Genomic DNA, 26,012 nt, shown 5'->3' with positions numbered 1-26,012 from the left:
TATCTGTTTATTATATAAATATATCCAAATGTAAATTAGTTGAAAGTAGTTTTGAATAAAATGTCCTTTGCTGCGTGATTTTAACATTTAACATTATCTAAGTTGTTTTTGTTTTATTCCTCAAACTACACCTAGAAATATTCGTTTTGAAATATCTCTTACTGTTGTCTTTTTGACAGGGCCCTAATGAAAACACTTCGTTCTGCGTCCACGAAAAAAAGCAAAAACTTGTTAAATTGATGTGTGTACCGGTATGCATATTTCTCCAATCTTATTTATATCTGTTAATAATACAATCTAGTTGAATTTTACTTTTAAATTATATTCTCCCATTATTTCATAAAGTAATAAAAAATAATAAAATAATTCATCAAGTCAGAGTTTCAAATAATTTTGATTTGTAAGTTTTTTTACATGAAATTAAATGCGTTGTTATTTTACGTTCACAAATATAAGAATTTACGTGATAAACAAAATTTCATTTTAACCAAGCGATATTTACTCATTATCGCGAAAGAAGTAATATTATATTCATGCAGATAAATGGAAATGTAATTCTAATTTGTGAATTTAAACGAGTAAAATTTTAGATAGTAATTTAAAGAACTGAAATATATATATATATATATATATATATATATATTTGTCTTCAGTCATTTGACTGGTTTGATGATGCAGCTCTCCGTAATTCCTTATCTAGTGCCAATCGTTTCATTTCGGTATACCTCCAACATCCTCCACCATTTAACGATTTTTTTTACATATTCCAAACGTTGCCTGCCAGCACAATTTTTCCCATCTACCAGTCTCTCCAATATCAAAGCGACTATTCCGGGATGTCTTAATATGTGGCCTGTAAGTCTGTATCTTCTTTTAACTATACTTATCCAAAAGCTTCAGCTTGTACTGTTACTCCAGATCTAAATTGTTGTTTAAAATCATTAACTGCTAAGGCTATGTAAAGTTAAAAAGTAATGGGAATAGGATACCTTCGTCATACGGATGGGTATCTTCATCCTTGTCGGACTCCCTTTTTTATTACGGTTTCGTTCTTATGTTCTTCGATTATTATTGTTGCTTTTTGGTCCCTGTAAATGTTAGCAATTGTTCTTCTGTCTCTATACTTGAACCCAAAATTTTTTAAAATGCTGAACATTTTATTCCCGTTTACGTTATCAAATGCCGTTTCTTAGTCTATAAAATGCCGTGTCTGTTTGCTTTTCTTTAATCTTCTTTTTACTATTAATCTGAGCGCTAAAATTGTTTCCCTTGTACCAATACTTTCCTGAAACCAAATTTGTCTTCTAACACTTCTTTCACTCACCTCTCAATTCTTCTTTGCAGAATTCTAGTTAAGATTTTTGATGCACAAATAGTTAAGGTATTTGTTCTGTATTCTTCACATTTATCTGCTCCTGCTTTGTTTGGTATCATGACTATAACACTCCTTTTGAAGTCTGACGGAACTTCCCCTTTTTTGTAAATATTACCCACCGGTTTGTATAATCTGTATATCGCTTCCTGCACTGCGCAGTAATTCTGCAGTTATCCCATCTATCCCAGCAGCCTTTCTGTCATTCAGATTTATCTATCTATGTATATGTAAACATATGCTTTCTCTATAAACATATATTTACGAGCATTTTTTGGTACACTCTTAACGTAGCAATGTTTTTTTTTGGTACTTATTTGTTTTTTTTTTTCAGGTAAAAACACGTTTTCAAGTTACCTAAGTTGAGGTAAGTTATGAATAAAAGAATTATTTATTTATTTCTTTATAGAAATTTTGCTGTATTAGCTTATATGTCGATTTAGTACGACAAAAACAAAAGTTCAAAAGTCGGTTAATGAAGAAAGTATTTTTGTAAAGTGATTTTATATACTAATAAGTAATCTAAGAGCAACGTAAGCCACCTCAAAGTGCAGTGAAGAAATCGGTCGAATAGATTTTTTTTTCTTTTTTTGGAAAATAGAGATTTTAAATATGATTTAAATTTCGCTTTCCTTAGACTTATTTTTATATATAACCCATAAATTTATTTTTAGCTTAGTCTACAAATTTAGTAAGAATTTTTTTCTGTTATATTTGAAGAATTATGATGTGAAAACTGCTCCTTACAAAAAAAAAAAAAAAAATTATATGAAACAGAGGATTGAAATATCTTTTTGTTGTGGTATCGCAAAGTATTGGCCGAAACGATCCAAAGTTTTTATGACTTAAACGATTCGAATTTCAAAGGGTAAATATAAAATTGTACATTTTAAGATTTATTTATTGAATCGCGCTTTTTTTTCTAATTTTTATAAGAATTTATTTTCAAAGGGGGAAAAAACCTTTTTTATAAAAATATAAACTTCGTATAATTTGTTAGTTCTGCCTTTCAGAACTTATCTCCCAGATGTAGGCTGATCTTTTTGAGTTTTGGTCGATTAATAATATGACTTGTACAACTCGATAAACAAAATCAAATTGTTTAATTCTTGCACACCAGTAAAAAGTATTGCAGAAACATTTACATCGAGGGGTTTCAACGAAGATGGAAAAGTTAAGGAGTTATGGGCGACTAATATCGTACCAAGAGTGGTCAATATTTTTGTCGGAACTGTAACGGTTAGAGGATCTGTTTAGCCTTCGGACCCACCTTAAGGTATTACTTCAGCGGATGAATGAGGATGATATGTATGAATGTAAATGAAGTGTAGTCTTTTACAGCCTTACGTCGACCGTTCCTGAGATTTGTGGTTAATTGAAACCCAACCACCAAAGAACACCGGTATCCACAATCTAGTATTCAAATCCGCATAAAAGTAAGTGCCTTTACTAGGATTTGAACCTTAGAACTCTCGACTTCGAAATCAGTTGATTTTCGATGACGAGTTCACCACTACACCAACCCGGTGGATTAGAGGGTCTGAACTGCCTCTTAAAATCCGCACAATATAGAAGTAACGCGAAAAGGACATGAAAGATGCAAGATTCAATCTTAGGTGGAATAGCATCTTCAGTCCAGAACGTGATTGTGGTCTTCAGTACCAGTACTGTCTTGCATTTTTCAAACGAACGTGATTTAAAATCCGTATTTGGATTTAAATTTCGTCAACACTAATCGTTATTATATATTTCACGCTAGTGTTGTTCACTTAATTCTTAAATTTTAGTAATATATGGAATTAAAATATTGTTATATTCTAAAATTAACCGTTTTTTATAATTTATGCGTTGTTGAAAAGAATTGTAAAAAAATAAAACGCTTAATTACCATTAAAAAAAAAACTCTTAAAATCTAAAATTAGCCCATAAAATTATTAAATAGTCATAATAAGTCGATACTGAGGAATTAGTGTATATTATAGCAATGATAATCATTATGATGTTAAATAATAAGCGTTAAATAACGAATATTAATTATAAAAAAATATATAAACGTAAGAAATACTTCAAAACTAATATTTCCACGTATAGTTTGTGGAAAGAAAATGAAAACAAATGCTTTCTAAAAATTTTTAATATGTATTGTAAATGTAAAAATCGCGCAGTAAATGATATTTTATTGAAAACTATTTTTAAGTGTTTTCTTCTAAATTAATTTATTTCACCTTAAGTAATAATTTAAAAAAAAAGTATTTTTATTTTTTCTAAAAGTAAAAAAATTATTTTTTTTTACTTTTATTGATATAATTTACATTTACATACCTTCACCACAAACTTAATGCGATATTTGTAATCAATCAGTAACTCGTAACTCGTTTTAAACGTTTCAAATTTTATTAGAAATGTTCCATTTCAGGTTTTGTTTTCTATCTAGTTTATAAATTACAAAAAAATAATTCAACATTTTGGTCTAAGATGTATTATATCAGTCGATCGTTAAGAGTAATATTACAAATTATATAATGACAATGACAAGTGGATCATTTGAATAAAATGTTGGTTAACCTTTTTCTACTTATACGTTGCCTAGTGTATGTTCTAGTTCCATTATATAACAGCAAAATATACATTGGCTATATCATAGTACAGGTGTCAGTCAGTGTGCTAATTTATGTATATTTTTCATAGGAATATTATTAACTGACGTTCTTCATACGAACCCATTTAATAAAGAAAAAAAAATTCTTTTTGTGTTTGTACTACAGGCTATTACGTAATAGATATTTATCGGCTTTTATACGTTAATTATTTTCATTTCTTTTTTTTTAATTAATTGATGACACAAAAAAAATACTATTTTAATTAATTTTACTGATAATATTGTTCTATTTGTCATTTGTATCAATTTATCATTGATGCATATACTAATGTAGTTTTTATATGACAAATTACATTAGTAATTTGTCATATAAAGTAATTAGTAATTTGAACGGCTACGTATATTAGAAATGTCTTGGTGACTAACCAAGGCATGGTGAAATTTCATTTCACCATGCCTGAAATTACAAACATGAATGTAATTTGAAATTATAAATGAATTTGAAATTATAAACATTTTATTGTTTGATGACTGTAGACTACTATAAAATAGAAATTACTTTTAGGTAGTTAATTTCACTAACCCACCGGGTTGGTCTAGTGGTGAACGTTTTCCCAAATCAGCTGATTTGGATGTCGAGAGTTCCAGCGTTCAAGTCCTAGTAAAGTCAGTTATTTTAACACGAATTTGAATACCAGATCATGGATACCGGTGTTCTTTGGTGGTTGGGTTTCAGTTAACCGAACATCTCAGGAATGATCGAAACGGGGGAAAAAAAAAGCTAATTTCACTATTTATTTAAAAAGAGGATGTTTATGTGATGTGTACCGCTAAAGTATTCTTTTAACCTCGTCATATATTTATTTAAATAAATTGAATGTAACGGATACACGCGTCATCTTCTGATCGTGTTATTTATACAGTCATCGGTTAAGAAAGAGCCTTTAGATTGGTCACGTGCTGAACTGTCTTTCGTCTTTTTTTTTTGTCTTCAGTCATTTGACTGGTTTGATGCAGCTCTCCAAGATTCCCTATCTAGTGCTAGTCGTTCCATTTCAGTATACACCCTACATCCTACATCCCTAACAATTTGTTTTACATATTCCAAACGTGGCCTGCCTACACAATTATTTCCTTCTACCTGTCCTTCCAATATTAAAGCGACTATTCCAGGATGCCTTAGTATGTGGCCTATAAGTCTGTATCTTCGTTTAGTTATATTTTTCCAAATGCTTCTTTCTTCATCTATTTGCCGCAACACCTCTTCATTTGTCACTTTATCCACCCATCTGACTTTTAACATTCTCCTACAGCACCACATTTTAACAGCTTCTAATCTTTTCTTCTCAGATAGTCCAGTCCGCTCATCCAAGTTTCACTTCCATAAAAAGCGACACTCCAAACATATATCTTCAAAAATCTTTTCGTGACATTTAAATTAATTTTTGATGTAAACAAATTATATTTCTGACTGAAGGCTCGTTTCGCCTGTGCTATTCTGCATTTTATATCGCTCCTGCTTTGTCCATCTTTAGTAATTCTACTTCCCAAATAACAAAACTTTTCTACCTCCATAATCTTTTCTCCTTCTATTTTCACATTCAGTGGACCATCTTTGTTATTTCTACTATATTTCATTACTTTTGTTTTGTTCTTGTTTATTTTCATGCGTTAGTTCTTGCGTAGCATCTTTATCTTTTCACCTTGTACTGTTACTCCGAATCTAAATTGTTCTTTAACATCATTAACTGCTAGTTTCATGTAATGATTCAAATGTAACGGTGATAGGAAACATCCTTGTCGGACTCCCTTTCTTAATACGGCTTCTTTCTTATGTTCTTCAATTATTACTGTTGCTGTTTGGTTCCTGTAAATGTTAGCAATTGTTCTTCTTTCTCTGTATTTGAACCCTAATTTTTTTAAAATGCTGAACATTTTATTCCAGTCTACGTTATCGAATGCCATTTCCAGGTCTATAAATACCAAGTATGTTGGCTTGTTTTTCTTTAATCTTCCTTCTAGTATTAATCTGAGGCCTAAAATTGCTTCCCTTGTCCCTATACTTTTCCTAAAACCAAATTTGTCTTCTCCTTACACTTCTTCCACTCTCCTCTCAATTCTTATGTATAGAATTCTATTAAGATGTTTGTTGCATGTCTAGTTAAACTAATTGTTCTGTGTTCTGTTTTTTGTCTTTCGTCAAACTGTATAAATACTAAGGATGTGAAAGGTCATTTTTGCAATATTAGCACGGATCCGTTAGGCATCCAACCAAAATCCAAACAGCACGATGGGAGAAAATGGAACAAGGGATAAAAAAAATATGAATTAATTGTGAAAAAGAGATAATCTGCTGCAAGTTAGGACAAGTATACTTTTCCTAATAAGTGAAGGGATTTATCCAGAGATTAGGATCCCTGCTGTCCATAGTTAATCTGGAGATCATGGTATATTTACGCTGAAATAATGAATCATGTGTATGTTGCAATCGGTTCGACTAGTGAACAATAAGCAGTCCCCCCCCCCCGGACCAATGAATTGAGGATTATATATATGACGTGTAAATGTGGTGTAGTCTTGTACAGACTCATATCGACCGTTTCTGAGACGTGTGGTTAATTGAACCCCAACCAACAAAGTACACCGGTATATCCACTGTCTAGTATTCAAATCTTAATAAAAGTACCTTTTTATTGGGATCTGAACCTCAGAATCTTCTGCTTCGAAAATCAGCCGTTAAAAAAGTGATTTGTGACGACGAGTTAACCGCTGGACCAGCCCGGTGGGCATATTTTATTTTATTTACTAAGCTATGAGTCTGATTATATATATATCATAATACTGCAGCATCAATTTATTAGTTGGCCGGCCGGGAATAGCTGTTAAAACTACGATTTGAGAAATTCAAACATAGAAGTTCGAGATACAGAAATTGAGCGTATATGGTAAATAAGATTAATTAATTTTCTCATATTTACTGGATCTTATTTTCTAAGACAACATATTAAATGTAGGCTGTGTTGAATGTTTTGACGAGACGCAAATATTCCCACAGTTCCTTATATATATTAGCCATTAGCAGATGCCAGTACTTTATATAGTGTGAATTCTCGATGTACATGTGAATATTTTATAGACCTATATTTGTATGAGTGCAGTATGTGTCAACTCAGTCCCATTTATGGTCATAGCCGTCCCCCTATCTTGATTGGAATGTGTGTAAGTCGTGCATGTGTTTCAAGCACACTCTCTTTAACCTGTGTTAACTTGGCAAAGCTCACTAAAAAATAACCTCTCCGGTCGCCTTTAGTTAAAAAAAAAAAATGCTATTAAACGTTTGTCTACTATAATAACGCGTTATGGTTAATCGAAAGCCTTAACTATTTCATATATCTATAATTTCGTAATATAGTTTTGCAACTTGACTACGGACGTATGTATAATACCATACATGAGTAGAATAGTTGCTAAGTTTTAAGTATTCTTATTCCTTTATTGTTTTCGTCACGTTTTACAGATCTTTTTGTTTTGATTGCTATCTTTCGTTTTGTATTGCAGCCACGATATACCGTTAAATATATATCATAATTGGTTAGTTGCGCTCACAGTATCATAAAATTATTTGTTTATCGGATAATACGATATTATATTACTATGATAATATTAATGATGATGATGATGATAACAATATGAAGAAACTGGTGATGATAAAAATTACATGATGTAAACTTAAAACATTTTTTAAATTTTCTATATTACGCGTATCTTTATCTTTTACGTTATAGACATAATTTTTTTGTATAACTTTATCAAAATGATGACAGATTGGGATATTGAAATATTTCATTAACCAGTGTTGGTTATTTTAATATTTAAAAAGAAAATTCCTTTAACCCATCGACTGGGTGAGTAATGTAGTATTTTATGCGCCGGAGAAGTGTTGAACATTAGGATTTGCCTTTCCGTATGCAGGAGGTAGGCAGTTTGAAGCTTAGACGGTGACATATTTTAATGGTGTATATAGTCTTCGAAATTTCCTGTCGATCACCATTCTGTTGAGAGAACCACGGGATTAGAATTTAGAAAGCCGTTCTAATCATGCGGAGTTGAATTGAATCGAATAAATCAATCAGATGTTTAGCGTTACTGCCGATCGACTATTATAACATTTTTTTTTTTTTTTTTTTGTATAGGAAAATGTAGATTTAAATTCGGTTAAATATTTGTTAAACTGATTTTTATTTATATTTTATAGCAGTATTTGATATTTTGCGTTCCGTTGACGTTTCTTTCAGTTATTATCATACAACGCCTAAAGATATATCAAGATAATCGATAAGTCCTAGTTGGAGTTTAGTTGAATGAAATCTTAAAAAAATGATATTGCAATAATTAACAATTTTTAATTAATTTATTTTCATGTTCCAAAAAAATTGAAGTGATTTGATATCATGAAAAACTTTTAAAATTCATTGATTGAGTCGGATGATAATCTCCGGGATATTTAGTTCAGGTTTATTATGCTATATACTTAAGCTGCGTGCCTTATTCGTGAAGTGACTGTGTATATTTTATCCTAATTTTGTTCGTTTATTATATTATGTTAAAATTTAACTGGCCCTGCTAGAGCCTAATCTGTTCATTTTCTACTTGTTTTTAGTTCTCCACCATCCCTATGTAATGTTTAAAAGCATTAAGAAAAATTCTAGACGAATTTCTTAGTAGTTTATTGGTAATTTTTTAAATTTGAGTTGCGGTTATATTTTTAATTTTGTAGTATTTATGGAACGGGTTAACTGTTTTACTGGTTTCGGTATATGTCATCCTTCTGTTGTGAAGATATCAGCGAAAGTCATTAGTTAAAAAAATTATAAATTAAAAACAGTAAACTTGTGCTCGAAGGATTTTTCAGTTGTTGTTTGTCAAGTTTTCGGCCTGTCAAAGAAAATACAATACTTTTCAGATTCTTATTTATTAACGCAGTCATCTAACAATTTGACATATTTATACCAACAACTTCCCAATTTTTAATAATCTCAATATAATGCAATTTGTCCAACATCAAAATAAGCAGTTGTCTCACAATCACCTTCGACCTCATTATTTGAAGTGAATCTTTTTTCAGCGAGCCGTTTCTTCATTTTTTGGAAGTGGTCTTTGAAAGAAGTTATTACTAGTAGCTAAATCCGGCGAATGCTATGCTTGTGAAAGCACTTCGAAGCGTAGGTCATGGATTTTTGCAGCAACAACCCAAGACGTGTATCCAGGTGCATTATCATGCTGAGAGAGCACACTTTTTTTTAGTCACTTGAAGACGTTTACTATGAATATCACCCTTCATTCAGTCCAGTCGATTCAGTGCAGTTCAATCTTAATACTCTTCGGTGATGGTTTTATGAGCAGGACGTCTATGAGCACTACACCACGCGAAAATCCCCCAAAAAATCATGAGTCCCATGAGCATTATCATGCTCGTCATTCCGGGGACGAGTCACCAGCATGTTGATGCTGATGGAACCATTTTTGCTTTTCTTTCGGGGCAATTTCATCTGCTCCCACCTATTGTTTGGACTACTCTTTGATTTCTGGCGTGTAATGGATAATCCTTGTTTCATTTATTGTTAAAACATCGAAGAAACTCAGCGGAATCGCGTCTAAATGCGTTTTAGATCTAAATGCGTCTAAATGCTTTCGTTCTAAAAACGAATGCGTTTTCTATCGAGTATTAATAGACGCGTCACTGATCGAGCAGAAAGTTTTTGTATGCTGCAAAAAGTGGATACGGTTTTTTGAGATTTCTTCAATGTCAGCAACCCCGTGTACCTTCATTCGGCGATCGTTTGATTCATTATTATAGATTTTTTAACGATTTCGTTGGTGGTAACGGGCTTTGGTCACGAGCGTTCATAATCTTGAGTGGATGAACGATCATGTTTAAATTCAACCGCCCATTTTTTTACAGTCGAAAACGAAGGGGAAGAATCCTTTAAAGTGGAATATAACCTTTTTTTATGTGTCTTCGGGGTTAAACCTTTTAATACGAAATACTTTATAATGGCTCGAACTTCAATTTTATCCATTTTTTCGGGAAATACAAAAACTAGGTTGCTTTAATCGATCGCCGTAAAAGCAGTTGAATTCACGCAGCTGAAACTTCGCAGCAAATGTTGTTGATACACTAAATGTTCATACTTGACAAATACCAGTCATTTGGTCATATTTACGCCATCTCTGTGTCGTGTAGAGAAGATCCGAACGATTCTGATAATTAATCAAATGCAGTCCAAGACATAAATATCAGAAAAAACTCAACATATGTGGCAAAAGAGAAGAAATTTGCATACATTGAAACCGGATCATGAAGAAGGAGCTGAAACAGAAAGCAGTAACTGTGAAAAAGTTATTGATGATTTGTAAGATGTAGAAAACTAACTGATATTACTAAAATGATATTGAACTTTGATGCTGAGAGAATTTTGTAGTTGATAAAAAGTGGAGGGTGATATTGAAATGACGAAGAAGAATGAAGAATGTGAATCTGTTTTATCCAAAAATGTGACTTAAGTTTACTTAAAAAATGTTTAAGAAAAAAGAGATCCCTTATTTGTTCGTTTAGAGAAGTAAAAAAGATTTTTTTTTTTTAAACAAAGAAAAGTTGAGAACGATACGTTTATTTTATGAAAGAATATATTTTAAACGAATATATCTTTCATTTTTTATACAAATTTATTTTAAGTAGTCATTTCTGTTATTAGGTTTTGGGTTAGAGAAACATAATATAGTATTCTTATTATATATTGTAAGGAAAAGTTTTTAATAAACTTAACCCAAAATTTCTGGATCGCCTAATATATTAATTTACAAAGTTTTAGGTCAACATAACTTTATGTAAGGAACTAATATAATTAATATACGTCAAAAATAAAATATCAACTGTTTGAATATGTTTAGAAAGGGAGCCGTTATGCCTTTGTGCAAGTTATTACAGGAAGTTGCACAACGTTTACCAGTCGAACCAGTTTTTTTAGTAGGAGTAAATATGCAGTTTCTGTGCCAGAAATTTAGCGTTTCGTTAAATTTCAGTCGAATTGAATTTTAAGTTTTAAGAGCTTTAGTAAGATTACTTTTTAAATTAATGGAAGTATTTTAAGGGTTTGTTAGGGAAAAACTAAAATTAAATTATTTTATTTTATTACTTTTCCAGTAAAGTAATAAAGTAGCAGGTTGTACCAGTACAACCTGCTCATGGTTTTAAAGTTTTAGATCCTCATTATTATAATTATTATATTGTAGCCTGTTCTGCTGGATATGATTAGGGAAAATAGAGTTAAAGATTACGGATTACTTTATTGTAACTGCCAGTTTAAGCATTACTCTTTTTAATAAATTAAAATAAAATTGCGATAATGATAGTAGGATGAAATTTTATTTCAATTTAATTTTAATTTTATTGGTATGGAAGTAGCTAAGGTAGCAGTAGATTTGATGAAAGTTTAAGAGATGTGTACAACAGAATAAACGAGAATGGTAGTGTAGAGTTACAGCATTTTAATGGCAATAGTTCATTATCGCAGTCATCTTCCGACATTGTCAACAGGTTGTTGGAATTTCTGTACAATCTACCGTGGTCAATCGCGTAGCTGGTTTCCGTATTGTCTCTGCCTTTCATCCGGAAGATTCTGGTTTCAAATTTGTATCAGGCTTGATATGTTTTTTTAACAATGTATAAAACCTTTTTTTTATCTTTTTAATAGAAATATAAAAATAATATTGGTAACTGTAATTGGACGTCAGTCGCTAATAAATAATTACTAGAGTCTTAGCTCCGTTACACATAACTAAGACTTTACTTATGTTAATCAGACGGTAGTTTATTACGAGTTCATATTATTAATCCGAGTGTGTATTAATCTTGATGTTTTTGTGTTGTAATTGAGAAATGAGAGTCGGGTTTTGCTTTGAATACATAAGACTTCACTGGAAAAAAATGCATACGACGTATGAAACGATTTTGCATTTTCTGTCTCTTTTCCTTCAGTTCTAAGCGTTTGATTTATTTGCGGAAGGGGTTAGTTCGATAAAAAATTAAGTTTAAAAAAAAAGTAAGTGAAATACACATCTACTGTATGCGGACATGATTTATTTAATTTATAACTTATTGAAATGACAATCCGTAACTTATCACAGTTCTCTCGTGTTCTCTGTTGACGTCTCCGTCGTAAATACTAAACTTTAGAACTCATTTGCGATGAATAACTAACTGTTGGACGAATCGATGAATGAAATACATTTTTATTTTGCTCCTTTTTTTAATGAATGAATCTAAGCTGACAACCTGTTGTTTGGGCTGCGTGATACAACTAGATCGAAAAAACTGAAGAATTTAAGTTAAGACATCGTAAGGGTCTGTAAAGGGTCACGAAGACGATGGTTTGCTTGGTCACGAAGGCACTGCGTCGTGTAACTAACTGGCTTATTCATCTGTCACCGCATAAGCTCGCTCGGCCTCTCGTTCAGTCGAGCCTAACACCGAGCACTTCGCTTGGTCGGCTTCGCTCGTACTTCTGTCTGCCCTTTTTCTGTTTCTGTCTTTCTTATTACTAAGTCCGATGTTATTTCCTCCTTGTTGCAAAGCACGCGTTGCAGCTGACCTCTCTCAGATTTTTTTGTTGTTTTTTTTTTTTTTATTAAAAGAAGCGTGTACTGCACTCTGTTTAGTCAGGGCATTGTTGTTAGGGTGGGTAGAAGCAATAAGATGACATTCTTGTTTCATTTGTGATGCTTAAAAGGTATTTTATTTACTTTATCGAGAAAATTTGTGCTTGTCTTTGTATTTAAACAATGATAATCTTTAATTTTTACTGTAAATTAAAATTCTCCATAACGGTAGTTCTGTAATGAATTATTTATTTTTTTCTAGATTCATAATTTAAGTTTTACGATTATAATTTTATAGTTTAGCGCTTTATCACTGTCCATGTGAGTATTTAACAAAATATTAAAAATAAAGTTTTGATAAGATTTCTATCTTTAGTTTGACAAAACTGATTTTGCTAAAAATAAGACTGAACAGAATTTTAAGCTGTTTTTTTTTTTCTACTGCGTGTAAATATTAAATTTGGAAGTAAGTACTAATGTTTTTTTGTTTTTTTTTAAGAATTCAAGAAAATATTCTCAGGCTTTATTTATTCCAATTTAACAAACATCATTTATTAATCAAGATTTTAATTACCGTTGGCAGTTTTTTTACGTAATTATTCAACCAGAAAAAATGGAAAATATTCGTTTAGTTAATTATAATTTTTTTTATTTTTTATTTTCCAGTGTAAGAATTTATTAGTGGCTTTATCCCTTCTTTTTTTTAACGATTTTAACCCTTAATATGTCGTCTTTTCATTCCAAGCGTTAAATTTTTTCACTGTTATTTTAGAGATTGAGCTTTAAATATTTATTTGTTTCCTTGACCTCTCTTGAAAGCCTCAAATTCTTTTAAATTAACCTGTCTGTATGAAAACGAACAATGAATGTTGTTTGAAGCACAGTTCTTTGCCGCTCTAAACCTGCATTTGTTATTCTTTTGTTGTTAGTTTTCTGTTTTCTTTCTCTTCTTTCCTTCCTATCTTCTTCAACATTACTGCTTAAATTCATTCTGGAATAATTTAATCTAATTAAACATAATTCTTTTTCTCTTTTTAATATCTTCTTTTTTTAAAATTTTTAATCTGTAAGTTTTCACAGAATATGGTCTATCACGTTGAGTTTGTGCGTTTTAACCGTTAAGGGTTTTTCAGAAGAGCGTAAGTAATTAAATAAAATGAGTACCTAATTGCTATGCAAATATTTTACAGTAGTTTTTCCGTTCATGTGTAGGCTGCTCATTTATATTTTTATAAAACAGAAAATCTGGATCAATGGTAAAAGTAGTTTTCAAGTTTGACCTTGTAAGTTAAATAATTTTTACGACTTATATTCTGTTGGTAGTGGTGGATGTATTCAAGCCTACAATGTATAAATTTTACAATGTCTAGTGAGTCTGATGATTTTGTAATAGGTTAGTAGGAAATCCATTAGCATTTCCGTACTTACCAGTCTCTTGATTGATCTCCCTATCCGGCTAGTTTCGACTATTTCACAGTTTAATCTCAACGAGTAATTTTATTTTTTCTTATTAATTAATTCTTATTTGATTCATTGAAAATCGTGTAAATTTTTTTAATATAAAAACAGGATATACAATCATTTGTTTTTTACTTAACTGAAGACAAGTAAATCCTATTCTTCTGTAATAAGAATCTACGTTTAGCTTTAATTTGCTGTACATTTTATTACTATAAAGCTAGTTTTTACTTACAAATTTAAGAAATTACAAGCTTAATTTGATGTATTTGAAGACCCTTCCAGCACAAAGTCGGGGAGAGGCGAATACTTCTTATGCGCGTTGCTTTGTTAAATAACAAACCAACGCGTGTGTTCATTTGCTGTATTATGTGTATCTTGTTTCTTTCCATGTGTATTTTGTCATTTGTGTTTACTGGCTATGATCTACGATTATGTATTACGCATTATGATTTGTATTCTGATTTATGTGTTTTATCTTCTTGTATTGATTTTTTCTTCGTGATTTACTTGTGTTGATCTGCTGTATTATATATTTTGTTTGTCTTCCGAAACGTGGATGTGTAGGGCCAGGTAGGCGGTCCCCTGGCCTAGAACACCCTGGTTCGCCCGCATACAAGAGCGGGGGAGTCGGGTGCTTCTGATGATGGCACGGGGGACCCTTGCGATGTTAGTAGGCGCGAATAAGGGAAAGGACAAGCGTAGTGCATGTCTGCATCCTTGTAGGATAGGAACGAGGACGGGAAACCCTCCCGAGGAGGAGCGTATTAGTTGCCCAGAAGAGGGAGTCGGAGCGTCCTTGTTATCCAGGGTGGACCCCAGTGGGTGGCTTCTGGATTGGGCCAAATTAGGAGAGGCAAGTTGCTGCCACGACCCCCTGAGGCGACCGAGTTATTATGTCTAACCGGCGGGGACCGGTTGCCTTGGAGGTGTTAAAAAAAGGAAAAAAAACCAACGCGCGCGCAGTAGCGCGATTAACAACGTACGAGTATGTGATGCCAAATACATATGATTAACCCACCGCGTTGCTCTAATGGTGAACTCGTCATCGCAAATCAGCTGATTTCGTGATCGCGAGTTCTAAGGTTCAAATCCTAGTAAAGGCATTACTTTTATACGATTTGAACACAAGATCGTAGATACCGGTGTTTTTTTTTGGTGGTTGGGTTTCAATTAACCACACATCTCAGGAATGGTCGACCTGAGACTGTACAAGACTACACTTCATTTAAATTCATACATATCATCCTGTAAAGTAATAATTTACGGTGGATCCGGAGGCTAAACAGTAAGAGAGAGAAATACATATGATTACAGGAAACAATTAAAAAAAAAAGAAAAAAAATGATTTATAAGGTTGTCAGTAGGACAATAAAAAATAACGTGCATATTGTCAAAAAAATGCGAACAAACCTTTTCCAAAATGAAAGAAACTAGAAATTAATAATAATAACAAATCTAAATGTGACATACGGAAAAATTTTATATTAAAAAATAATAATGAAATAAGAATTGGCAGAAAAAGAAAAAACTACATGAATGATATTTGCATTGTCCTTGAAGGCTTGTCCGCAGAGAAAAAATTGAATCATCATTAGAATTGAACAACCAAAGTTTGAAAACTACAATAGGATAAATGAAATTATAAATTTAATTTAAAATTCCATTTTAAGTTTACATTTAAAATTAAATGATATTTAAATAAACTACCAAACCATAGTCGAAACTGTAATGAAATTGCACTATTAAGATTTCAATAACTAATTTTGTCAAATAATTAAACGCATACAATAATATTTTTCCTATAATTTTAAAATCAAAATTTTTAATTTTATTTTTTCTTACCTAAAAATTCATCAACGTTGTGTTACCACGAAAGGACTCGTAAATATGCATAAGAATTAAAAAGTATTAAGATTAGTTATCATTATATTTATTTAAAATCTTAACTCCGCCTAACTCTGTGATGAAATGGTAGCGTTTATGCCTTTATCCGAAAGGTTCCGGGACAGAATGTCAGTCACGCTTGGCATTTTTTCACACGCTACAAAATTGATTTCTCAACATCTCCGTCGTCATAGTCGTTGTAATTAGGTACCTGTAGATCCTCAACAAATTATGAATAAATTATGTGTTATACATTATACTTTTTGCACCTTTGGTCTTTAAAAATATGTCAATGTTTACGTTATTGTAAATAAATTAATCTTATTCGGTATTTTCTTAATATAAATACACGTTGACAATCCGGATTGGTGGTCGTTAATAAATTAATATTTTATTTTTGTTTAATTAAATAGGTCTATGAATTTCATTATAATTTGAATATTATTTGAAGATGTAATATTATACATTGAAATTATATGTTAATGATGTTTATTGAGGGCGTTGTTTTAGGATTTTACTTTGTTGGCAGTCTGTAAAGAATCGTTTACTCTCTTTGGTTACGCTCTGTTTTATATACTACGACGTATTTTGTAACTGACGGCCAATAATGATTAATAGTGTTGAGTTATAGCTAATATTTCGACTTCCATATTTCTTCTTTACTTTTATATATAAAAAATATATGCGCGCGCGCGTGTATTTGTAAAATTATCTACATCTAGCAATTTTATTTAATTTATTTCCCGTTGTCGAAAATATTTCCTTCTGTGATATCGGTTTGTCTTATCATATATCATATTGTTTGTTATATCGGTGTTTTATTACTTTGTTTACTAAAATTCGTTTAATTTTTCTGCCTAAAGGTTTAAGTATTTATTTATTTCAAATTGTAAACGTAATTATTAATGTAACAAATAATAAGTATTATTCTTTTTTGTTTTTGCTATTTTGTTTATTAATTCCCATTTGACATGTTATAAATTTGAACTTCATAGTAATTTAATTTAACTAATAATAAATTGAATTTTATTTTAGTAATGAAACCTATTATAATAAACGTTATAAATTTTAGTAATTAACGAAAAGAACCTGCCTGCAGTAATTTTAAACGGGTTAGGATCACAAGTTTTGTGTGCTAGTTAGAGCATTTCAAGGTTGGTGGATGATAGCCACCAACTAGTTTACTAGTTTAACTAGTCATGCATCAAAAATCTTAACTAGAATTCTATACAGAAGAATTGAGAGGAGAGTGGAGGAAGTGTTAGGAGAAGACCAATTTGGTTTCAGGAAAAGTATAGGGACAAGGGAAGCAATTTTAGGCCTCAGATTAATAGTAGAAGGAAGATTAAAGAAAAACAAACCGACATACTTGGCGTTTATAGACCTAGAAAAGGCATTCGATAACGTAGACTGGAATAAAATGTTCAGTATTAAAAAAAAATAGGGTTCAAATACAGAGATAGAAGAACAATTGCTAACATGTACAGGAACCAAACAGCAACAGTAGCAATTGAAAAACATAAGAAAGAAGCCGTAATAAGAAAGGGAGTCCGACAAGGGTGTTCCCTGTCTCCGTTACTTTTTAATCTTTACATGGAACTAGCAGTTAATGATGTTAAAGAACAATTTAGATTCGGAGTAACAGTACAAGGTGAAAAGATAAAGATGCTACGATTTGCGGATGATATAGTAATTCTAGCCGAGAGTAAAAAGGATTTAGAAGAAACAATGAACGGCATAGATGAAGTCCTACGCAAGAACTGTCGCATGAAAATAAACAAGAACAAAACAAAAGTAATGAAATGTAGTAGAAATAACAAAGATGGACCACTGAATGTGAAAATAGGAGGAGAAAAGATTATGGAGGTAGAAGAATTTTGTTATTTGGGAAGTAGAATTACTAAAGATGGACGAAGCAAGAGCGATATAAAATGCCGAATAGCACAAGCTAAACGAGCCTTCAGTAAGAAAATAAGTTGTTTACATCAAAAATTAATTTAAATGTCAGGAAAAGATTTTTGAAAGTGTATGTTTGGAGTGTCGCTTTATATGGAATTGAAACTTGGACAATCGAAGTATCTGAGAAGAAAAGGTTAGAAGCTTTTGAAATGTGGTGCTATAGGAGAATGTTAAAAATCAGATGGGTGGATATAGTGACAAATGAGGAGGTATTGCGGCAAATAGATGAAGAAAGAAGCATTTGGAAAAATATAGTTAAAAGAAGAGACAGATTTATAGGCCACATACTAATGCATCCTGGAATAGTCGCTTTAATTTTGGAAGGACAGGTAGAAGGGAAAAATTGTGTAGGCAGGCCACGTTTGGAATATGTAAAACAAATTGTAGAGGGTATACTGAAATGAAACGACTAGCACTAGATAGGGAATCTTGGAGAGCTGCATCATACCAGTCAAATGACTGAAGACAAAAAAAAAAAAGGATGATAGCAACGATGTGTAAAAATACTTTTAGCATTAAACACATAAAGCGGAAGAAAAAGTAACCACTTTTTTCTTTTTATTTAATTTGTTGATAAATTGGACTTTATTGTACGTTAAATTAAAATAAAATTGATTAGTTGATTATTTTGGGATTGCATGAAATCTTAACAATTAACATTTTTCTTGAAAATCAGTGTTATACTTTTTAGTGGTTGCATATTTTAATTTTAATCTGGTTTCCTTGGTGACCGTCAATAAAATGATTCGAATTTCTTTAGTTTTCAGATTTTATGGTATAATTTAATATTATTTTCAAAATTCAAAAACTGAAATTTAGGTACGCCAACAGGAAAAACATTATTTTAAAATATTAAATCTTGTACTATTGAAGTAGTATTTTGTTCAATACCAAAACTTTCACGACCCGATTACCAGATACAAATCGCTTCCAAAACACGTAGCCATTATTAAGAGTAACAAGTCTTATTGCAAGCTTATTAATTTAACGGTAAGGTTTGAAGTGGTTTTAATATTAATTTCTGCACCTAATATACGTTTGCATGTCAGCATACGACCTCTACCGAAGTGCCAGGGCTGTTTAGCCCTCAAATGACACGTTAATTTTTTTTTAACACGGAATATATATATGGTAGAATCATTATTCTCAAAGAAATCAACTGTGTTGCCACTTAAATTTTTTAGGCGCTTTATATACGTAGGACTGTAAGAAAGAATGCAATAGATTAACGGTTCTGGTAAAAAAAATGCATTACATACGCTGTTCCAAACTCAAAGTGGAAATTCATTTAGTAGAAAAATAAATTAGCAGTGTCCATAGAGAGTGAAAGCTTCCTGGTCTCTGATACGGTTCTCTGGGTTTCTAGTTCCGGTCAGACATTTCCATCCTACAAAATTCTTTATTATCCGTCATAGCAACTGTTACTATAAAAAATAAATAACTACATGCAGATGAAAAGTTGTTCGTGGCAAAGGATCGATTAATCGGGTATTTTATTACCGAGAAACCCGTAAATTAAAAGTTCTATATTTCTGTTGCATTTCTTTATCATACAGTATTCTTATTCCACTACAGATAATTTTTTCACGTTGATTCAACGACGATTAATTAAAATTATTTATTTTTTATTGTCCAAGACTAAAAAATGTTTAACGCGTCCAACCGACTTTTAAATTAATGGATCTTTTTTTGTCTGTATTAGAACATTTTTTATAACTTTTCTATTTATCTTTAATGATTCTTACATCAGTTTTGGTTTTTCTTGAAAATTAATAAATTTACATATAATTAGTATTAACTTCAAATCATTCCTCCTAAAACTATGAAATATTATTTCTCTAATATTAAGAGTTTGATCATATCATTGTAATTAAAGTGAGATTCACAAATATCTATGTGTATTTGCCCTGTATGGTATTAAATATTAAATTTATATTCTATTACATTAAACTTAATTAAGTTGTACTAATAACAAATATTAAATTCTAATAAATTATATTTAAAAATTAGGAAAAGGTGTGTAGGTTTATTTCTTAAACTTATTTGTTTCAAAATATATCTACCACGTACCTAATATTTAATTTATTTACATAGAATAACATAATTTAATGTAAAATATCATTTCTGATTTTTTTATACTAGCTAGGAAGAAAAGAATTTGCGGAGGTCCCGGGTTCGAATCCCGGTCAGGCATTGCATTTTTCAAACGCTAAAAAATTCTGTTTTCCATATTCCACGCATTAGTTTATGTGGCGATATCATAAAAAAAGACACAATATTGTAGTTGAAGGATGATGTGTAGATCTCCACGAAAGTGCTTTTAATGATAAGTTTTCATAAAATGTAAATATATATAAATGTAATATATTTTTAAATTGTAAATTTGTATAAACATACATGTTATTATAATATTGATAAGATGTAAATCTTAATCACGAGTCTGTTACCTACCGGCATTAATAATAAATGCACCGATAAGGCTTACTCTTGTAGCTCCTGTTCTGGTTGAACAACTCCGCATTAACTCGACTAAGATCTTGAAATACTTCACATAATAGTGAGCGAGTTCTTTTATATATTCTTTTGTTACGTTTTCTGTAGCCCAGTAATTTTTCGGTGAGTAAAAGCTTAATTGATATTTGAAAACATAGTCGTCGGTTAATATTTATTGAATAAGTTGTTAAATATTTGATTTATGTAAAATAAAGGGGCCGGCTGTTTGCTAGTTTATTGTAAAAAAAAAAGTGAAAACCGTACTGATCAGTCATTCCCAATTTGGACTCATTGTTAACACTTCCTCCCTCTTGTGTCCTTTTTAACGTTTGTGAGGAATCAAGAATAATTCGGTAGTTTCATGGAATTTCACACTCTCTCCTTACCTGCTACGAGGATATCCATGGACCAGGTGTAGACCAGCGTACAGAACCAATAAGGTGGATGTATGCTTGTTATTGTATAGTATACGGGTACACACGGAAGAATAGTTCTTGTAAAAACTTTTGACAGTTTTGCAAGGGTTCTTCTCAATTTCGGACAGTTCCTTTGAGGATTAAGTTATTGAATAGAAAATTCTGTATACATTTTTACTCACCCTACCGTTAATGTGTTTTGTAGTTTTTGCGTACACTATTGATTGAATATGATATCCTTTGATTTTTATTCTTTAAAAATAACTATTCTGTAAAGTTTTATTTATTAATAGGCAACAAACTGAAAAAAAGGGTTGTAAATAACACTGTTGGTGGTATAAAAAAAAATAATTATACTGTCTTGGGTAGTTAGTCGGCTATAAGTTGTGTTTTGGCAACATCGTATTTTTTATTCTCTGGTAGTTATTTAATGAAAATATGATTGTTATTCGAGTTAAAATATATATATATAACCGTGCAAGTTAATATTTCGAATTAAAATTGTAGAATTTCAGTGTCGTTTGTCCAAATCGACATGAATTTCTCTTCTATTTTGTTTCAGTTTCCAAACCTCTATATTCCTCCTTACACTCGTATTTGTTCTAATCCGTTTCTTGTTTAGCTTATTTACCAAGTTCACTTCATTCTAGAACCAAATTCACTTACCCTTTGTGTCTTAAGTATTATGGTTCATACTATACTGAAGAAAATTAACCCATAAACATCTGTTTATCTAAAGAATCACGGAAGAAGTGTGTGTTTACCTAAATCATCAAAACATTTTAATCAAACTCTCAGAATAATGTTATTACGTATTACAGTACTGAAATTTTAGTCACGCCTTTTATGTTAAAATAATTGAAAGGGATTTTTGTTTTCTTACTTTATTTTGTTATCATTAATCAAAATTGCTATTCAAGGATTTAGTTTCTAACAAAGTGTTTAAAGATGAACCGAATTAAAGTCACAAGTTTATATATATATATATTTTTGTTAATATTATATTATATATATATGTATATTGTTATATACATATTCACTATTGTTAATACATTTTAATTTTTATTTATACGCTTAGTTTGTTCTTAAATAAAACATTAGACGTTCAAATGCAATAAAATATAATTCCGATCCGCCTTTGCTTGATAGATTTTTAATAAATGTCGAACGTGTAAATGTCTATGGGTTTAAACATTTTTTTTTTTTTGTAATCTATTCAACGAATAAATTTTAGTAAATTTATTCAGTTAGTTGTAAATCTGCTAATTTCGAAATTAAAGTTCTCTGGTTCAAATCCTAATGAAGGCTTTTATACGGATTTGAATACTAGATCTTGGATACCGGTTTTCTTTGGTGGTTGGATTTTTCAATTAACCACACGTCTCAGGAATGGTCAGCCTGAGTTTGTTCAAGACTACACATTTACCGGTACAGTTACATTACACTGATAAGTTTCTAATGACTTAAATTGTTGATACGATTTTAAATAAAGGTATTAAAAAAAAATTAGTAAAAAATTTAAAAAAAAATTGTCATTGGTTTTTCGTTCAAAATTTCTTCATTTATATCATGTCAAAAAGTCGTTTTTGTGTAATTTTTATTAGCTGGAATTGTATTTATTGAACTTTTTTACAGAAAAATAATTTAGTTTGACAGTTTTTACTGCGGTTAAACCGTGAAGGATATGAGACTTAGAATAACGGGAATCCAGCTAATAGTTTGCTACATTTTAATTTGCTACAGATTTTTTTTTTATCAGGATTAATTTTTGTTTTGAATTTAATAGACCTATATGACTAAGTTCTGTGTAATCCACTGTCTTTATATTACTAGTAGGTTTACATTTTAGTTTTCTTTTTTTTAAATATTTGATTGAATACTTCTTTCGTATTAAATAATTTCTAGTTCAAATCCGTCTTAGACTTAGATTAAACATTTTAAACTTCTAATGGTTCCAGTAAACTCATCATAGAGTTGCTGATAAGCTTCCATGATGAGATAAATGTAATGGGTTAGGATGTAGTGGACATAACCTTCTTAAGTATAATTGATCGTAAAATTATGTAACACTACTTATCTCATATAAGGGGTAACGCTCCTTTAGTTTAGATTATAACTTTTTTTTTTTTTATTAGTTACGTATTAATATAGAGGTACATTTTAATATTAAATTCGTTATTAACTTTAATATACTCGTATGTATTTAATATTGAGTTATATTTCTCCATCATCTTTACTCTTAAATGCCTTATTTTGGATCTGTCTTTTTGCCAGGGCCATAACCGTACCTTGCAGTTAACGTTGATAGAATTAACTGCGGATGATATCATTATTTTTAAATGTTAATTAATTATTATCTACCGTCTTATGAAAGATGGATATCTCCAGAGAATTGAAAGCCTGCAACTGTTAGAACATTAGATATTGTTTCTTTTGGTTAAATTAATTATTGATAGATTTATTTTGGATTTTTGAAACCGTGCATATAGATCCTCTTCCTGTTGTTTCGAAATATTTATAAAGTAAAGTTTCCACGTTAACCATGCAGTATTAATTAAATTCTAGTATCTTTATGGGTTTTTTAAAGTGATTACTAATTCCGTTTCTTAATTATTATAAATTCCGATGCTCAATTATACTTCAAACTCTGGAGTATTTTTTTTTAGTTATTCCTTACTTTAATATTTTTATTACTATATTATCTTATTGAATTTCTTATTAGCATTGAGTGTGATTTTTTCGATACTGTTTTTTTTCATTGATTTTTATTTATAATAAAGTGACTTAAAAACAGACTAGTTTAGCTATTTATGATTTAATTAAATAGTAATTTTTTTTACTAAACCGACATCAAAATGTGCTAATAAGTAAGAAATAATTTCGTCTAATATTTAATTCCTTAGACACTTTTTTGAATCGGCGCCTGATTCTACAAAATTAATTTCTAGATATAATATAAATCTGCTCTATAATACTATATACGTATGCTACATAAAGAGTAACCGATATTAAATCAAAACTGATATTATATCAGTGGAATTATGTAATAATACAATTTATCGGCTTAATAATATAATTATGTTAATTAAACCGATATTATATCAGTGGAATTCATATTTATGTGCTAGGATTGCTTTTCCTATTTCGATTATTCCGTTTTTTATGAAGGACATCTATAGGGTCCAGTCAAGTATCATATAACTATGATCATGTATTTTGGCGTCGATTCAAAAAAATGTCTAAGGAATTTAAATGAAATTATTTCTTGCTTTTCAGCTCATTTTGATATCGATTCCATTAAAAAAAAAAAAAACAATTATTTCGTAATTTTCTGTATATGATTAGTGACAACAAGTTATTTGACGGAGTTAATGTGATTCTTTTTGATGATTTAATGCAGTTGCCTCCAGTCAAAGGCCATTGGTGTTCTGCTCAACCTCATTGGCGTGAAGCAGAAATATATTTTTGGAATCGGTTTTCATTTTGTGAGCTAACAATAAACATGAGATAAAAGAAGTGACATGGAATTTATTGATTTATCAAATAACTTGCGTTTTGGCGAAGTTGCAACTGGCCGGTTAGAAATGCTTTGCGAAGGAAGGAGGATCTTTAACAGACGAATTTACAGATGGAAATGCTGTAAAAATATTCCCAACTATTAATTTAGTCGATGAATGTAATCGTAATTTGACTGATGTTATATGAAAAACAAATGAGTTCATATTATTAACGCTATTGATGAATAACGAGAAGCTGTTACATATGGGAAAATTCCTCCCGGGAATGTAATTCCGGTAGACGTTAACAACTGTGGTGGCCTTTTGCATAATGTACAATTGGCAGAGGATTCAAGAATTATGTTAAGACGTAATGTATCGATTTTTTTTGGTTTAGTTAACAGTGCTACGGAAATTGTAAAGAAATTCACATGATCTGTCCTAAAAATAGACCAACTGGAAAGAGTTCTGCTACCGTATGCTGTGTTAATATAATTCGATGACGAAACAATAGGTACAAAAAGAAAGATGAAGTTGGGTGTGTACCTATTACACCAAAGTACGTTTCAAGCTACCAAAGGGTATGACATCTAGAAAGACTTACTTTACTAAATGATGAGTCCAGAGTAATAGATGTCAACCACCGGGTTGATCTAGTGGTGAACTCGTCATCGCAAATCAGCTGATTTCGAAGTCTAGAGTTCTAAGGTTCAAATCCTAGTAAAGGCAGTTACTTTTATACAGATTTGAATACTAGATCGTGGATACCGGTGTTCTTTGGTGGTTGGGTTTCAATTAACAACACGTCTCAGGAATGTTCAAACTGAGTCTGTACAAGACTACACTTCATTTACAATCATACATATCCCCATTCATCCTCTAGTAATACTTACGGTGGTTCAGAAGGCTAAACAAAAAAAAGAAAGAGTTACTAGATGTCCAGAGTACTAAATATAAATGTTTTTTAAAGATTATTTTTATACTTAATTATATCCTGAATCTTACAGATGTCATATAACCTACGATAAATGTTTTTATATGACTAAAATGAGAAAATAACTTTTTTTTTTCAATTCTTTAAATTTCTATTTTTAATGTCATATCTACCAAACAGCTACATACCCCTTATTTGGACCGATTTGTAAAACTTAAATTTTAAGTAATGATTGAAAAACTTAGTTATCACTTTTACTGTGACTGTCATAAAAAAAAAGCAATGGAATGGAAAAAACTGCAATCATATCTAGAACGGATTGAGGAGAATAAATTATTTTTTACCGTAAGTTTTCCGTTTTGGTTATCTTAAACGGTGTATATCATCATAGCACAATACTAAGCAATGATTACGGCTGGAGAGATAAATAAATATCTTCATTGAATTACTACGGGTTCACTGGAGGAATTTCCTGTACATAATAATACAATAATAATAATAATAATAAAAAAGTAATCGAATCTTTCTAGAGTAAGGTTTGATACATAAACAAATATACGAGATGAATCGAGAATTTTCGCCAGTATTTTTTCTGTTGATTAAAAAACACGATGTTATTTGATCACCAAACGTGTCATGTGGTCATTAATTTAACTCGGATTAATAAAAGAGTAGAAGTAAAATTTTCGTTGTATGACTTTCCAAGTATGTTAATTTGTATTTAAGATAATTCATCAGT

General features: G+C 30.8%; 1 long non-coding RNA gene across 1 annotated transcript in view; it reads left to right on the top strand.

The window, feature by feature from the left end:
- The window catches only part of LOC142327810 (uncharacterized), a 96,446-nt gene that overhangs the window by 37,600 nt on the left and 32,834 nt on the right, over nt 1-26,012 (top strand). Inside the window, exon 2 of the long non-coding RNA XR_012757106.1 lies at nt 1,707-1,739. This is a non-coding gene — a long non-coding RNA (uncharacterized LOC142327810). The remainder of the gene's footprint in view (nt 1-1,706; nt 1,740-26,012) is intronic.

The sequence above is a fragment of the Lycorma delicatula genome, chromosome 7 (genome assembly GCF_047948215.1).
Source record: "Lycorma delicatula isolate Av1 chromosome 7, ASM4794821v1, whole genome shotgun sequence".
Taxonomy (NCBI): Eukaryota; Metazoa; Arthropoda; class Insecta; order Hemiptera; family Fulgoridae; genus Lycorma; species Lycorma delicatula.
This window is presented reverse-complemented; position numbering and strand designations above follow the sequence as displayed.